Below are 16,917 nucleotides of genomic sequence, written 5' to 3' on the forward strand. Positions count from 1 at the left end.
ACAAACTAAAAAAACTAAAAATAGATGAAGTAAATAAAATATATGAAGGGGGTGTTTTTTGTTTGTTTTTTCGACTAGTGTTTAAAAAGAACAAGAAAGAAATTAACTGTGTAGCTGTCGATTTGAAATGTAATTATTATGTGACTGCAATGTTCAAAGTTGGGTGTTTTCTCTGGTTGCATGTTGTGTTGTTGCCACCTACTGGTGGACTTGAGAGTTGAGAGTGCTTGTGGTGTGCATGCTTTTGGCGGATGTTCAATTAAGCGGATATTCCGCCAGAGACAGAGGACTTGAGCCAGAAAGAGCAAGCTGGCCGTGTACCGATATTGTGGACTGAAAGTGCCCATGGATGTTTGGTAGAAAGGCGCACACACGTAGACATTGAGGGCTAGCAGGAGGGACCATGCGCTTACCTGCTGCTCTCTGGCAGGTAGCTCCATGCCCTCCTGGGTTTTAAATGCACCTTAGAACACACATGCATCAACACTACAATGAGCGGGTGGAGGGAGGTTTGGAGTCTTCTCTCACCCCCGTTCTCTGCGACCTGCTGGAGCGGGGGGGCTAAGAGGAGGAGTTGGCCGTCCGACTGCGGTCTGGAGTGTGGGGCCTTCCTGCTGCTGCGGAGTCGGGGCGGTCTGCCTCCCCCCACCGCAGGGAAAAGGGTAACACCACCTGGGTCTGGGTGCAGTTCCCCCCTCCAGGGGCAAGGGTACCTAGACCCGGTTTGTAGAGTACGCTTGGGGAGTGTGATCATGTGTACAGCGTCTCTTTATGTCTGTCTCCACGTTGGTTGAGTGTGGAGTAAGTGCATATGAGAGCATGAGGGTGGGAATGGATGTTTGTATCTGTGTGTGCCTGTATGTCTGTGTCTATATGTCAGGTTGGGTGTCAGGCGCCACCTCTCTGGGGACATCTCAGGCCCTCCAAGGTTTGGAGGCCTATCTCCCCCTACCACCACTTCCCCTGCCAGTGGCGGACCCCCTCAGACATCGGTGCGTTGGTGGTTCTTTGTGTCCGGGGATGGGCGTCCAGGTACACACCGGCTCACTCCTTGGCGGCCGCTTATCGGGGCCTGGAGCCTGGGGCTCGCTCGGGCCACTTCGGAGGTGGGGTGCCCCCGGCCTCTCGGCCTGGGGCTCGGTCACTCAGGCGCGGCTGGCTGCCGGCGGAGCTCACGGGCGCGTCACTGCAACTCCCCCTGGCTTCTGCTCCGCGGCTGCTGAGTGAGCCCTCATCTGGGACTCTCCTCAGCTCTTTCTGGGACAGTGGCGCGGCTGCCCCTCTGTTGGTCTTCCTTGGTCTCTTGTGTTCTGGGGGCCTCTGGATGTCTGGAGTTTTGATCTCCTCCATACCTGCTTCATGCCCTGGAGGACGGGGCTGTGGCCCCCCCACACTCCCTAGCAGATCGTTACATGAACCTTTTAAAAAACAAAAAACAAGCGCGTTCATGCTCACAGGTGTACACACGGGTGATCACACCCACAAACTACACCCTTTTTAGCTCCTACCTCAAAGCACACTGTGTTCTGTTGATCTTATGTGCTGCACAATAATGTTTAACATTTAGTATTTACTGTCATATTCCCATATATCATTGTGATGTTGTTTATTCTGTTACTCTTGTTCTCTTCTGCTTGCTTTCTTTTTTCTTTCTCAGCAGGTGATCCAGGTGATTGATATCTGCATTTTTTCTTCTGCCCGTTCTGTTGGTTTTTGTCTTTTGCCCTTCTCCCCCGTCCCTCTTCTCAGCTGTTTCTCTTTCCCTCTTTCTTTCTCCCCTTCTTTCCTCCAGTCAAGTCTGTCCCGTATTCAGTAAGTGAAAATAAAATAAACAATAAAAGGTGAATCAAATGGACCATTACGGCAAGGCTGGGATGGTCAATTTGGTAAAGTAAATCCATTGGGCATCTTTCTTTGCCTTTAGACAATAATTCTGATGGCAAAAGAGCCAAACGGGACAGGCAAAAAAAAAAAAAAAAAAAAAAAAAAAAAAGGCGCACACAGTACGTTTGTATATTTTACTTTGTGTACATTTTATGTTGTAATTTTATTTTGCTGACATAATATCCGTGTTTTCATTTCTTATTTCACCGTATATTTTCACGGTGTTTGCTGGTGAAAAGAAGATTAAAATACTGGTTAAACATAAGTTGGAGCATGGCCCTTTATTCTACTCCAAACATCAAAAAGAATTACCTTCAGGAGCAGTTATAAACTGGACAGTCTGAGCTACCAGAATTTTTTCTGTAATTTTACACGTTTATTTCTTACAATTTAAGACCAAAGAGTTGTGCTGACAGATGTCTTTCTTTGTTGCAGCAGTTTTTTCTTTGTCCTGTGGAAAAACAGTTAAACATGTAACTTATTTATACTGACTGAAGATCCCTGTGATCTTCAGTCAGTATAAAAATCTTTACTGAGGCTGAAGATCACTGAGGTCTGCGGATCACTGAGGTCTGCTCCTGGTTGTCCCGAGATCCAGATTAAAGCACAGAGGAGTTCGGGCCTTTGCTGTAACTGCTCCTAAATTGTGAACCGAACTGGCCCTTCACATCAGGACCTCCCCAACACGGGACACTTTTAAAACCCGTCTGAAAACACACTTTTACGCCATGGTTTTTAAATCAGAATGAGTTTGTTTTACTTTTATTTATCTTACTTCTTGCTCAAATCTTCTTATTTTATGATTGTTTCCTTAACTTTTATCATGTCTGTTTATCATGTTTTATTGCTTTTGATTATCTTAATTGTACAGCACCTTGATCAACATTTGTTGTTTGTTGTAACGTGCTATATAAATAAATTTGACTTTGACTGACTGACTGGTGCGACCCACTTAAGGTCATAGTGGGCTGTTTGACACACCACAGTTGAAGTGTAGCTTTTAATTATTGTAACATTGCTACGGTGTAACTAAGAAATAACCCAACAATAATTGTACCAACCTGATTAACACCCATTTCAATATCAATAATAAAACATATTTGATTAAAAACAAACAATCAAAAGTGTTTGCCCGAATCCTTATTCTAGCAGATAAAGACCAACATTTCTCAAATATAGGACTGCAAAAAATGTTTGTTTTTTTAAAGGCCGGGTTGTAGTACTTCTATAGTCAGTGCAAAGGGTTTTTTTTTTTTCAACCCCTGTAATGTGATGCCTTCACAGCGGTGGCTTTAAGTTATGTATCAACACAAACATACATCCATAGGCTAGAATACGATGGTCGGTGGTGATGGTTTGCGCCGCTTTGGAAACAGAAACAGTTGGTTTGAAAGCCTGTAGTGCCTCCTTGTGGCGGGACTCCGTAAGATGTCCAACAGTGTCAGCTGTATGCTAGAAAGTCATACAAGAAATTTTCTGGGGTCACCATGAAGAGCTTACTTCTTTTCTTGCTCAGTCTACAAAATGTGGCAGTTAATGGATTGAAAAGAAAAAAGATGACACCCTTTAGTTCACACTAGTGATGATGATTCAGGGTTTTAATTTGTCAGGTTTCAATTTTGAGTCGTCATAAATTTTAACCTCCTAGGACCTGGCATCCACATATGGGGACATCCCATTTTGGGTTGTCTAGACCGCAATACTAAATTTGGTTCTTTCAAATGAGCCATATTGCTCAAAGGGACACAATTGTTGCTTCTTGTTTTGTTTTTGTACTCAGGAAAAATGCAGCTGTTTTCAGACACCAAACACAGACCTATCCGGGTGCCACTTGTGTCAGCTAAGAACAGAAACCTGAGGCTATAATTTGTGCAGGCTCACCAAAATTGGACAATACAAGACTGGAAAAGTATCGCCTTGTCTGATGAGTCTCCATTTGTGGTATTGGGTCAGATTTTGGTGCAAACAACATAAAGTACAGAACCATCCTGATCAGCTCAGGCTGATAGTGGTGTAATAATGTGTGGGATATTTTCTTGGCACACTTTGGGATCATTAATACCAGCTGAGCATTGTTTAAACATCACAGCCTTCCCAAGTATTATTGCTGACCATGTCGAGCCCCTCAAGATCACAGTGTACCTATCTTCTGTTGCTTCCAGTTGGACAATGCAACACATGACAAAGCTCAAATGATCTCAAACTGCTTTCTTGAACATAAATGACTTCCACATTCACCAGATTTCAGTCTATTAGAGCATCTTTGGGATGTGGTTTAGCAGGAGGTTCATGGATCGTGAATGTGCAGCTGACAAATCTGCAGTTTTGCAGCTTTTTTTTGCAACTTTGTGATACTGTTATAACATAGTCAAACACAGAAGCCTTCTTATCTCAAATTAAAGCTGCCATTTGCTCCAGGTTATAAATTAACATGTAGGATTTTACATTTGAGCTCATGTTTCCTGTCTTAATGGTTTCAGATAAGTTAAACTCTGTAGTCCATCCATCCATCCATTTTCTTCCGCTTATCTGGGGCCGGGTCGTGGGGGCAGCAGCCCAAGCAGAGAAGCCCAGACCTTCCTCTCCCCATCCACCTCCTCCAGCTTATCCGGGGGAACACCAATGCGTTCCCAGGCCAGCCGAGAGATATAATCTCTCCAGCGTGTCCTGGGTCTGCCCCAGGGCCTGCTCCCTCCCGGGTGAGGTTTTCCGGACATCCGGACATGCCCGGAAAATGCCCGGAAAACCTCACCCAGGAGGCGCCCAGGAGGCTTCCTTGTCAGATGCCCGAACCACCTCAACTGGCTCCTTTCAATGTGGAGGAGCAGTGGCTCTACTCTGAGCCCCTCCCAAATGGCCGAACTTCTCACCCTATCTCTAAGGGAGAGGCCAGCCACCCTTCGGAGGAAGCTCATTTCCGCCGCTTGTATTTGACCAGTAAATTGAGAGCTTCACTTTTACACTCAGCTCTCTCTTCACCACAACAGACCGGTACGGTATCCGCATCACTGCAGCCACTGCACCAATCCGTCCGTCGATCTTCTGCTCCCTTCTCCCATCACTTGTGAACAAGACCCCAAGATACTTGAACTCCTCCACTTGGGGCAGGAACTCATCCCCGACCTGAAGTGGGCACTCTACCCTTTTCCGGCTGAGGACCATGGCCTCAGATTTGGAGGTGCTGATTCTGGTTCCCACCGCTTCACACTCAGCTGCGAACTGTTCCAAGGCAAGCTGGAGGCCATCACCTGGTGAAGCCAACAGAACCACATCATCTGCAAAAAGCAGAGATGAGATCCTGAGACCACTGAAGTGATAGCTTTCAGCCACTTGGCTACACCTAGAAATTCTGTCCATAAAAATTATGAACAGAATTGGTGACAAAGGGCAGCCTTGGCGGAGCCCATCACCCACCAGGAACAAGTCTGACTTATTGCCGGCTATGCGGCCCAAGCTCTTGCAACGGTCATATAATGACTGAATGGCCCGAAGCAATGGGCCAGGCACCTCATAGTCCTGGAGCACCCCCCACTGGACCTCCCGAGGGACACAGTCGAATGCCTTCTCCAAGTCCACAAAGCGCATGTAGACTGGTTGGGCAAACTGCCATGCACCCTCAAGTATCCTTGAGAGCTGGTCCAGTGTTCCACGACCAGGACGAAAACCACATTGTTCCTCCTGTATTCGAGGTTTGTGCTACTACAAATTCTGTAGTAAAAAGTAAAATGTAACCTCTGCGTCCAATGTTTTCTTGTGTAATAAAGTGTAATAAATGAGAACCCTAAAGGATTTTAGTCACTTCTTACCTGTACTTACCATCAGAGCTTCTGTAAAATGGCACAAATGCTTGCAGCCAGTTCAAAAACTCCCAGAAATGTAGACTTTATTTAAGAATCAGTCACTTTTAGACCATATAAACATATCATGTATCAATGTTGGTGCTAATTTAAAAGCTGAATTGTGCAAAACAAAAACAAACAAACAAAAAACCTGCTCCTTTTAAAGCAGTCCATTCAGTGGCCAATATTGACGACAGCTTTTGTTTCATTATCACAATGAATACATTTATCACTGAATTCCTCATTAACAGACCACAATAAATAATCACTGGTCCAATACACAGTGTGTGTGTATACAGTGTGCTAAGCCAATTAAGTAGATATTATACATGCATAGATGTCCTTTGTAGTTAGACACTTTCAGATTTTATCCTGCAGAAAAGGATCATTGGGACAGCCATGGCACATAAGTGAGGGGAAGAAAAGTTTAAAAATTTAAAAACTAAGGTAAGAAAAGGTGCTAAAATGAGAAAAATGAAACATCCATTCACCACATTCATCTTAATACAGTGGGGCAAAAAAGTATTTAGTCAGCCACCGATTGTGCAAGTTCCCCCACTTAAAATGATGACAGAGGTCAGTAATTTGCACCAGAGGTACACTTCAACTGTGAGAGACAGTATGTGAAAAAAAAATCCATGAATCCACATGGTCCCCTCAGGAGGCAGAAGCTGGAGGATGTCTGGTCATTTGTTCTAACACAAGCTGTTGGGGAATTATATAATATTTTTAACCAGTTTATGAAAGAGGATCCAAAACCAAATTTGTGTAAAGTTGCAAATAGAAATTTCCAGTTAACTCTGTCGAATGCTTTTTCTGCATCTAAAGAGAATATTGTAGTTTCTAGGTTTTTACTGTATGAGTAGTCTATCAAATTAAGTAATCTACGTGTATTTGTTGATGAGTGCCTACCTTTTATGAAACCAGTTTGGTCAGGATGAATTAAGAGGGGGGTTATTTTCTCCAGTCTCTTTGAGAGAGCTTTGCAGATTATTTTAAGGTCTACGTTTATAAGGGATATTGGACGATAGCTTGAGGGATATACAGGGTCTTTGCCTGGTGTTAGCAGGAGATTAATGTTTGCAGAATTCATATTTGATGGAAGTCTGCCCTTTTCTTTAATTTCCAACAACGTTCTGTAGAAAACTGGTGCTAGAATCGACCAGAATTCTTTGTAGAATTCTGCAGGAAAGCCATCTGGACCTGGAGCCTTATTATTGTGCATACTTATCAGGGCTTCCTGGAGTTCACCTGGTGTCAGTGGTGAATCCAGTGCCATTGCTTGAGTGTCTAATAATTTTGGAAGAGTTATGTTGTCCAAAAACTGATCAATTTCTTTTTTAGATGGGTTTATTTGTGGTGAATACAACGTTTTATAAAAATCCCTGAAAATGTTGTTTATTTGTATCGGATCATATAATGTGTTCCCAGATGAATCTTGAACAGCACATATAGTTGTTTTTTCTTTATTTATTTTTAGCTGGTTTGCTAGAAATTGACCGGATTTATTACCATGTTCATAATTTTGTAGGTGTAGTCTTTGTACTAAGAATTTTGTTTTTTTTTATCAATTATCTCATTTAATTCTAGTTTTGTTTTCTGTATTTTGTTCAATGTTTCCTGATCTTGGTGGGACGCGTAGGCTTCTTCTAGGGATTTGATGGTTTTTTCTAATTCCTGAATATTTTTGTTTTCTTTTTTCTTTTTATGTGATGAGAAAGAAATTATTTTACCTCTCATCACAGCTTTCCCTGCTTCCCATAGAACAGAAGCTGATGTTTCGGGAGTGTCATTATAGTCCAAATATGAAGTCCACTCTTTTTTTAAATATTTAATAAAGTCTTCATCTTTAAACAGTGATGTATTAAATCTCCAGTTCTTACTTGGCGTAGTATTATTCTTGTGCATTAGTGTTCGCGATACAGGAGCATGATCGCTGACAGCTATAGGGTGAATCTCTGTGTCTGAAATGTCACTCAGCAGTGAGCTGCTGACCAAAAGATAATCCAGACGAGAGTAGGAGTGATGGACATGTGAGAAAAAAGTATATTCCTTACTGGTGGGGTGAAGGGAGTGCCATGCTCCAAAGGGTATAATACTTACTGCTAAGAATTATTGTTCCAGCAAAGAAATAATCAACTAAAAACAAATTCCCTGACGTTTGGTGACAAGTAATAAGGTTATATAATGCAGGTAGTGATGTTTTTTAACGTCAGCAGGCTCTTTGGTAGCAAAATACCTAAAATGACTGATCTAAAATTCTAGTTCTACTCTACATTCTAAAGTACATTCAGATCCAGTGCCCATTACAGAGGTTTTTTTCATGAAGTTCTAGAAATGTACTGTAGGTGAAGATACAAAAATAATTACCCAAGTGTTAAAATCACGTATTATCTGTGAGACAATACAATTAAAACATGGGAAACTGATCTGATCTGTTAGCATCTACCAAGAGGCAAATGTCAGAATTTTTACCTTTTTGTAGGTAAAAATTGTTGACAAAGAATATTTGTTTCTTGTTAGTTTCGCTGCAACCAAAAGACTGACCAGGAAAATACAGGGATGGGTAATATACCATTCAGCACTTTCATGAGAGTAAAGTCATAGCAGCCCTCAGTCTGCCCACTGAAGCAAGGGCCTGCTTTGCAGGTGTCAGTTAGGTAGAAAACAAAAAGCGCAGAAAAAAGTGCTTTTATGAATAGGTGAATGAGTCAAGTTGTAGAAAGTGCTCTGAGTGCTCAGCATATCACATCTTCACCTGTCTGTATTACCTGTCTCCACTAGTTACTGGTGATCTGTTGTTGACACATAGGATATTAAACACGTACGTAACAGTAATCAATATGTAGCTTTTTAGGTGATAATCATAATATCAGATTGGGGCAGCTCTAGGACTTAGTCCATCTGTACCCCTGTTCAGCCCAGTTTAATCTGAGCTGCATTTAACACCAACAATAACTCATATAGAGCTGCTCATCACAAGATTGTGGCTTTTGTGTGTCCTGATCATTCTAGTAAGCTGCTTTGCTCATCTGCCCCCCCCCCCCCCTTTTTTTTTTTCAAGGTTCAAGGTTCAAGGTTCTTTATTTGTCACATGCATAGTTATACAAGTATAACACACAGTGAAATGTAGCCTGACACATGTGCAAAAATTGGGGGGGGGGGGGGGGGTAGAGGAAGAACATTATATATATATATATATATATATATAGTATATACACTGGGTGAATGTGCAGTAGTAGCAGCAAGCAGGTGAATTCTGTACATTAATATGAATAGACATCTGACTATTTTACAGGATAGACAATATAAACATATTTAAAATTAAAGGAATTGAAATGTACATTGTGCCTTGGTTTAGTGTCTGGAAGAGTCCTGACTCAGTCAATTATAGATGATGTGAGAGGGCGGGTGTGTGTGTTTAGGGCACGGATGGCTTGGGGATAGAAGCTCCTCTTGAGTCTCTCTGTCCTTGCCCGGAAGATGCGGAACCTTCTACCAGATTGCAGAAGTTGGAACAGTTTGTTGCCTGGATGGGACGGGTCCTTCAGTATCTGCGCTGCTCTAGTCTGGCATCTCCTGGTGTAGGTGTCCTGAAGCGGGGGGAGAGCAATCCTGCAGCAGCGTTCTGCTGTACGGATCACTCTCTGGAGAGCTTTTTGGTCCTTCACACAGCTGTTCCCGAACCACGATGTCATGTTCTGTGTGAGGATGCTCTCCACAGCGCCTGTATAGAAAACCCTGAGGATCTTTGGAGAAACCCTGAACTTCCTCAGTTGTCGTAGGTGATACAGGCGCTGCCTAGCCTTTTTGGTCTGGACCTGAATGTGGGCAGCCCATGTCAGGTCTGAGGAGATGTGGACACCAAGATACTTGAAGGACTGCACCCTCTCCACTGGAGCTCCATTGATGATAATGGGCTTGTAGTCTCTGTGCTGACCCCTTCTGAAGTCCACCACCAGCTCCTTGGTCTTGCTGACGTTCAGCTGGAGGTGGTTGTCCTGGCACCACGATGCCAGATTCTTCACTTCATCCATGTAGGCCGCCTCATCGTTGTTGGAGATGGCACCCAACACCACTGTGTCGTCAGCAAACTTCACAATGGTGTTGGAGCCATGGGTGGCCACACAGTCTGAAGTGTAGAGGGAGTAGAGCAGTGGCGAGAGGACACATCCCTGAGGTGCTCCTGTGTTGATGGTGATGCTGTTGGAGAAGCACCTGCCCACCCTCACCACCTGAGTTCTGCCAGTGAGGAAGTCCAACACCCATGCACACAGACGGCTGTTAAGTCCCAGATCCCTCAGCTTTGTGAACAGTCTGCAGGGCACTATTGTGTTAAACGCTGAGCTGTAATCAACAAACAGCATTCACACATAGTTACCCTGTTTCTTGTCCACGTGGCTGAGAGTGGTGTGTAGGACGTGGGCGATGGCATCCTCTGTGGATCTGTTGGATCTGTAGGCGAACTGCAGCGGATCTGTGGTGTCTGGGATGGAGGAGGAGATGATGTTCTTCAGCAGCCTCTCAAATCTTGGTCCAAGATGGCGCTGGAGTGACGGCAGCCTTTCCAAGTAGCTCTGCAACACCGCACCTTTTTTGTTAACTTTAACTTTTTTAGACTAGGCTTTTCAAACTTTTTTTCACCTTCCTCTACTTATACCTCTTAGATATAGCGATACAAGATGGATAATGCACTTTCAAAACTTCTGGAACCAGCTCCTTCATCTATTCGAGAGCGGAGCTGCTGGCACTAAGAACAAAGGGACAGACCGGCATGCGACACAACATCCCGGCCGAACTAAAGAGGAGCTACAGAGGCTGCAAAGCTGGAGCGAGGAGAGCGGATCACCGGAGGCGATTCAAACCATCAATCCCGACAGTGATCATGGGCAACGTGAACTCGTTACAGAATAAGATTGACGAACTGTGCGCTCTGAACAACCACAGACTATACCGTGAGTGCAGCTTGTTTATCTTCACGGAGACGTGGCTAACCGAGCTAACGCCGCAGGCTAACGTAGACCTATGCGGTTTCACATCCGTGAGAGCCGATAGGGACACGCAGGCCAGCGGGAAAAGCAGAGGTGGGGGACTCATTGTCTACGTTAACAACAGATACTGTAACCCTGGACACGTCTCCGTTAAAGTTTCGGTATGCCGTCCGGACCTGGAGCTGCTAGCTGTTAGCTTGCGGCCATATTATCTACCTCGGGAGTTCAGTCATGTGATCTGTGTGTGTGTTTACATCCCTCCGAGGGCCGACGCAACAGCTGCCTGTGAGAAAATACACACAGTCACAGCAAGACTTCAGACACAAAACCCCGAGGCTTTCATTATTATATCTGGAGACTTTAACCATGCCACACTGGACTCTACTCTGGCTGCTTTTCACCAGTTTGTGAATTGTCCCACAAGGAGCAACAGGACAATTGACCTACTGTATGCTAATGTGAGAGATGCATACAGAGCCACCCCCCTCCCCCCACTAGGGAAGTCAGACCACAACCTGGTTTACCTACAGCCACAATACACACCCCTCGTCCAAAGGCAGCCTGTCACAACGCGCTCCATCCAGAGATGGACCCCAGAAAAGGAGGATGCTCTGAGGGACTGTTATGACACCACAGACTGGGATGTGCTCCTGAGCCCACATGGTGAGGACATAGAGGGGGCGACACACTGTCTTACAGACTACCTCAACTTTTGTGTGGACACAGTCGCCCCTGCTAAGATGGTACGGTGTTATCCTAATAACAAACCGTGGGTAACACAGGAAGTCAAAGCTGTCCTCAACATGAAGAAGAAGGCTTTCAGGAGCAAAGTGAAGGAGGAGATGAAAGCAGCACAGCGGGAGGTGAAACGCTGCCTGAGGGAAGCAAAGGACACCTACAGGAGGAAGGTGCAGAAGTTGGAGAGGAACAATATGAGGGAGGTCTGGAATGGTGTGAAAACCATCACAGGCCACAACACCAAGAAAAGCACAGTGGGGGGGGACTGTGGAGAAGGCAAACGAACTTAACAACTTCTTCAACAGGTTTGACCAGCCCACAACCCCCCCACCCTCACCCTCACCTTCACTACAGAGTCCTCTCCCCACTCTCCTGCCTCCCTCGCTTCCCCCCCTTCCTGACACCATGACACCCCCCTCCTCCAATCAGCAGCAAGACATCTCCCCCCCTCCCCTCCTCCCAAACATCTCCCAGTGTCACAGTGGATCAGGTCAGGAGGCAACTGAGGAAGCTTCGCCCCAGAAAGGCAGCAGGCCCAGACAAGGTGTGTCCTAGGATGCTTAAGGCGTGTGCTGCTGAACTTGGGGAGCCGCTACAACGAGTCTTCAACCTCAGTCTGCGACTGGGGAGAGTGCCCGCCCTATGGAAGACATCCTGCATCGTCCCGGTCCCCAAAAAGAACCGGCCCAATGAGCTGAATGACTTCCGACCGGTGGCACTGACGTCACATCTTATGAAGACTCTAGAGCGGCTCTTCCTCAACTTCCTCCGACCACAGGTACAACATGCCCAGGACCCACTACAGTTTGCATACAAGGCGGGTGTCAGAGTGGAGGATGCCATCCTGTACCTCCTACACAGAGCCCACTCACACCTGGATGAGGGAAAAGGCACGGTCAGGATACTGTTTCTTGACTTTTCCAGTGCCTTTAATACCATCCGGCCCTGTATGCTTCAGGAAAAACTGAACAGGATGGAGGTGGACCCCTGCCTGGTGGCTTGGATCTCCGACTACCTCACCGACAGACCACAGTACGTCAGGCTGAAGGACATCACGTCTGACACAGTGGTCAGCAGCACAGGAGCACCACAGGGAACTGTGCTGTCCCCCCTTCTCTTCACCCTGTACACCTCTGACTTCTGCTACAACTCTGAATTATGCCATATTCAGAAGTTTGCAGATGACACGGCCATCATGGGGTGTATCTGGGATGATCAGGAAGAGGAGTACAGAGGTCTGGTGAGGAACTTTGTCGCATGGAGTCACACAAACCACCTGCAACTCAACACCTCAAAGACTAAGGAACTGGTTGTGGACTTCGGGAGGTCCAGAGAAGGTCCACTGCCGGTTCAGATAGAGGGGGAGGAGGTGGAGGTGGTCAACAAGTACAAGTACCTCGGGCTGTGGGTGGACAATAAACTGGACTGGTCATGCAACACAGAGCACCTGTATAAAAAAGCCCAAAGCCGACTGTACTTCCTCAGGAGGCTGAGGTCTTTTAACATCTGCAGGAAGCTCCTGAGGATGTTTTACCAGTCGGTGGTTGCTGGAGTACTTTTCTATGCTGTGGTGTGCTGGGGGAGCAGCACAGCAAAGAGGGACTCATCCAGGCTGGAGAAACTGATCAGGAAGGCTAGCTCTGTGGTCGGCATGAAGCTGGACACTCTGGTGACAGTGGCAGAGAAAAGGACATTAAAGAAACTGATGGACATTATGGACAATGCTGGGCATCCTCTGCACACGGCCATTAACAACCAGAAGAGTCTGTTCAGTGACAGGTTGCTTCTCCCCAAGACAAGAACTAACAGACTTAAAAACTCCTTTGTCCCACACGCCATCAAACTGTTTAACTCCTCTCTGGAGGGGAGAGGGAGGGGAAACAGGAGGACAAAGGAGGGGGGAACAACTAAGCTGTAGTGCCTCTTCACCTCACTGTACAATACCTTGTGCAATACTTTTTGTAAATAGTCAACGGTGCAATAGACTCAATACTTGAAATGTGCAATTCACTTGTATTTTTATTTTTTATTCCTATTTATTCTATTTATCCCCTTTGTATATTTTATTTATATTTGTCTCTGTATTTATATATGTGTGTGTGTGTGTATATATATATATATATATATATATATAACAATTCTGTAACTGTAACTTCGGTCGTTGCTGTGCTTTTTGGAAGTCGAATTTCCCAGAGGAACCCACCCGAGGGATTAATAAAGTTCTATCTTATCTTAAACACCTTCATTACTACCGAGGTCAGTGCAACTGGCCGGTAATCGTTCAGGGATGAGGGTTTGCTGTTCTTGGGCACAGGGATGATGGTGGATCTTTTGAAGCATGTGGGGACCACAGACTTCGTCAGGGACTCGTTGAAGATGTAAGTGAACACACCTGCTAGCTGGTCAGCACAGCAGCGCAGCAGACGGCCGGTGATGCCGTCTGGCCCCGCCGCTTTCCTTGTGTTCACTCTCCTCAGTGCCGCTCGGACGTCATGCTCCGCGATGCTGGTCACCGGTCTCTCGCTGATGACGTCACTGTCCTCGGTAGTCAGGCGGTAGATAGCATTAGCCGCCTGGCTAACCTTGAAACGGGCGTAGAACCGATTCAGCTCGTTGGTGAATGCAGAGTCGGCGTTGATCGGCGCAGTGTCCCTGGCTTTGTAGTCCGTAATGGTGCGTAGTCCGTGCCACATACTCCGTGTGTCGCCCTGGTGGAAGCGGGACTCCACACGTTCCCGGTACCGGCGTTTGGCATCTCTCACCGCGCGCCGCACGCCGTATGAGGCCGCTTTTTTTCCAAATCCAACAAAAGTGGTATCAAACGTTTGTGCTACATTTGTGCTGGTTTGTGCTGCAAAACATTTTGTTTGTGCCACTATCATTTTAAAGATATTAAAGAAAATTTCTAGAGGTCATCGGAGGTCAAGCAGCCCCCCCACATTAATTAAATCCAACAAAATTTATGTCAAACATTTGTGCTACATTTGTGCTGGTTGGTGTTGCAAAAATTTTCGTTTGTGCTGATATCATTTTAAAGATAATAATAAAAATTTCTAGAGGTCATCAGAAGTCAACCAGCAGGTCGTTGTTGCTGCACCACTTGGCCAGATGTTTAGCTTCATTCCTGTAGTAGGCCTCATCATTGTTGCTGACGTGACCTACCACAGTTGTTTCGTCTGCAAACTTGATGAAAAGGTTGGAGCTGTGTGATGGTGTGCAGTCGTGGGTAAGCAGAGTAAAGAGAAGGGGGCTCAACACACATCCTTGGGGAGTCCCCGTATTCAGTGTTCTTGGGCTGGAGGTGTTGCTGCCGACCCGTACTGTCTGCTGTCTTCCTGTCAGGAAATCCAGCATCCAGTTACACAGTGGGGTGCTGATCCCCAGCAGATCCAGTTTGTGAATGAGTTACTAGGTAATGATGGTGTTGAATGCTGAACTGAAGTCTATGAACAGCATTCTAACATATGAGTCTCTAGTGTCCAGATGTGTGAGGGCTGAGTGAAGGGCAGTTGAAATTGTATCATCGGTTGAGCGTTTTGACTGGTATCCAGGTTGGGGGAAAGAGATAATTTGATTTGATGCATGACTAACTGTTCAAAGCAATTCATAATGATGGAAGTGAGTGCAACCGGACGGTAGTCCTTAAAGCAGGAGATAGATGACTTCTTTGGTACACTAATGATGGTGGAGGCTTCAGTGCATGTGGGAACGACAGCCTGACCCTAATGATGTGTCAAAGATGTCTGTGAAGGCATTTGTGAGTTCCACAGCATAGCTCGTCCAAGGATATTATCAGGACCTGGAGCTTTGCATGTATTGATTTTGGCAAGGGATCTCCACACACTGTCTGGGGATTATGTCGCCACGGTTTGCAGAGTGGGCTTGTAGTCTGTGATGGTTTGTATTGCCTCTGATGGCACGTGACAGGTTTGTCCTTGCTGTACTTAGGCTCACCTAATCCCCGGCTCTGAAGGCTGCATTTCTCAACTTTAGGAGCCTTTAGAACTCACCTGTGAGCCATGGTTTCTGATTGGTAATAGTCCTGGTCTAGGTGACATCATCGATGCATTTTGGGATGTAGGCAGTGACAGTTTCTGTATATTCCTGAAAGTCTGTGGTGTTGTTGTGTGTCGCAGACTGTTTAAAGATCTCCCAGTCTGTAGTGGAAAAGCAGTCTTGCAGTGCCTCTGAGGACCCTTCTGGCCACACACGTACCTGCTTACGAACTGGTTTGGTGACTTTGACCAGGGGCCTGTATGCTGGCATTAGCACAACAGTGATGTGATCAGAGGCACCAAGGTGGGGGAGGGAGAGGCCTTTGTAATCTCCTCTCTGGGTGGTGAAAACATTGTCCACAAAACAATGACACAAATGAACATAATGACACCACAGGGAAAGAGAAACTAAACACATTGAAAAAGACACTCAAGACTAGGGATGGGTATCGTTTAGGTTTTATCTGATACCGGTGCCAAACCGGTACTTTTGAAACGGTGCCGGTGCTTAAACGGTGCTCAAACCGGTGCTTAAAGAATGGAGAACACAAAATTGGTCCAAAACCTCTCATGTTCAGCTGTTTTTTTGTAAAAAGGTAACAATGTTAGCCTTTTCTGCAGCTATGGGTCATATATGGTATCACTCTTGGCTGGAAGCAGTGCTTAAACAATGGAAAAAACACAAACTTTGTCCAAAAACCTCTCATGTTTAACTGTTTTCCACTTTTTCTTTGGTCATTTTAGCTTTTTTGGCCAGGGTGAAGGGAGTATCTGCCATCAAACAAGAAGACAGCAGCATGTAGCTATGATGGTGTTTGCTAGTTCATCTTACATGCATTAATGTGATAACGTGGTTAGCCTACTCAACGTAAATTACACACGAACAACATTAAGCTACTCACGCAGAGAAGAACGGCTGCTGCTGCATCATCATCCTCATCATTTCTGCTACACTGGCAGGGCTAGGGGCCAGGACTCTCCTCTTCAGGTTTTTGGGGGATGTTGCAACCCACCCGCAGTAGATGTGCACGGTGTGAGGTCTCGCAGCAAGCTATCAAATACGGCGCATTTTTCGGCTTTTAAAAAAAACGCTATGCGTTGCCAGGTGTTTCATCAGATTCTTGGTGTTACCTCCTTTGACAGTATCACAGTATCAGCTTAAAGCACTTGTTGCTGCTGAGTTTGCATCATTTGCTGTGAAGTACAGCCAGACTTTTGACCGCTTCGCCTTGGGCATTTTTAATCTGTAGCTCTGCTCTAAAAGAACGTACGTACCTGGACCCGCCTACTATCCTCAGAAACGTAAAATGATTGGCTAGAATCTAAAGTGTATCACAGCTCAGGAAAAAAAAGCACCGAAATAAAGCACCGAAATGTGCGCTGCTTTTCCGTCTGGTTACTACCGTTTATGTCAGAACCGGTGCCATCAAGGCACTGGATACCGGTACCCATCCCTACTCAAGACTCTTT

This window comes from Aulonocara sp. 'chitande type north' Nkhata Bay, linkage group LG4 (assembly GCF_057382095.1).
Source record: "Aulonocara sp. 'chitande type north' Nkhata Bay isolate Kocher_YH1m ecotype deep benthic linkage group LG4, A_spYH_male_GT1.1, whole genome shotgun sequence".
Classification (NCBI taxonomy): domain Eukaryota; kingdom Metazoa; phylum Chordata; class Actinopteri; order Cichliformes; family Cichlidae; genus Aulonocara; species Aulonocara sp. 'chitande type north' Nkhata Bay.